We start from the raw sequence: 1,282 nt of genomic DNA, 5'->3' as shown, positions 1-1,282 counted from the left end.
TCCATCTTTCTTACAACCAATGGTTTTCACAGAGGTACAACAGATATTACTTTGTTTTATAAGAAATAGAATGATGATATCTTGCTTGTACAAATATATGTTGATGACATAATCTTTGGTGCAACTAACGTTTCTGTGTGCAAAGAGTTTGATTTTTTTGATGCAGGGTGAATTCGAGATGAGCATGATGGGAGAGCTCACCTTCTTCTTAGGTTTACAAGTGAAGCAATCCTCCGAAGGTATATTCATAAATCAATCTAAATATGTACATGACCTATTGAAGAAGTACAAGATGAATGATGCCTCTCCCATGAGGACTCCAATGGCCCCTGGCCAAAAACTTCATAAGGATATAAATGGTCCTTTTGTAGAGTGCAAGCTCTACAGAGGTATGATTGGATCTCTCTTATATCTAACTGCAAGTAGGCCTGATATCATGTTTTCCATGTGTATATGTGCTAGGTATCAGGCAAACCTCAAGGAATCACATCTTAGTGCAGTAAAGAGGATCCTTAGATATTTAAAGAAGACACCAACTCTGGGACTTTGGTATCCTCTCCATTCCAACATCGATCTTGTGGCTTATACGGATTCAGACGATGGTGGTTGTCAAATTGATAGAAGGAGCACCTCTGGAAGCTGTCATTTTCTTGGAGGAAAGCTGGTTAGTTAGTCTTCAAAGAAGCAGAATTGTGTATCAACTTCCACAGCAGAGGCTGAATATGTAGCCGCTGCAAGTTGTTGCTCACAAGCTCTGTGAATGCAGACTCAACTACGCGATTATGGCTCCTCTGTCAACAAGATCCCCATCATCTGTGATTCAAAGAGCGCTATTGCTATATCAGCCAATCTTGTGCAACATTCAAAAACAAAGCATATCGACATAAGGTACCACTTCTTAAAACATCATGTAGAAGAAGGTAATGTCGAATTATACTTTGTAAAATCTGAATTYCAATTRGHTGATCTHTTTACAAAAGCCCTTGATGAGAAAAGGTTTAATTTTCTTATTGAGAAAATAGGAATGACATGTCCAGAGTTCTAGATGTTGGATGTCTTATTGTTCAATCTTTTTGTATAAATGTTTTTTTTTCTTTAAATAATCTCCTTTTGTATATAGTTTTTTCTTTTAATAATATTTTTTATGTATATAGCTTTAATTTCTTGATTAATCTTCACTTGATTTCATAGTTAACAGAATTCTTTTCACAGATCCTCTGTGATAGATCTCAGAGGCTCTTTGAACGGATCCTCTATCGATACTTCTTCTTAAAATCAAAAC

At 36.1% G+C, this 1,282-nt stretch overlaps 1 pseudogene; it reads left to right on the top strand.

The window, feature by feature from the left end:
• The first annotated feature begins 32 nt into the window (after positions 1-32).
• LOC112503859 lies at positions 33-1,045 on the top strand (annotated as a pseudogene).
• Positions 1,046-1,282: the final 237 nt, after the last annotated feature.

This window comes from Cynara cardunculus, unplaced genomic scaffold (assembly GCF_001531365.2).
Source record: "Cynara cardunculus var. scolymus isolate 2C unplaced genomic scaffold, CcrdV1 Un_Scaffold_3997, whole genome shotgun sequence".
Taxonomy (NCBI): domain Eukaryota; kingdom Viridiplantae; phylum Streptophyta; class Magnoliopsida; order Asterales; family Asteraceae; genus Cynara; species Cynara cardunculus.
The sequence above is the reverse complement of the archived record's forward strand: the minus strand, read 5'-3'. Positions and strand labels throughout refer to the sequence as shown.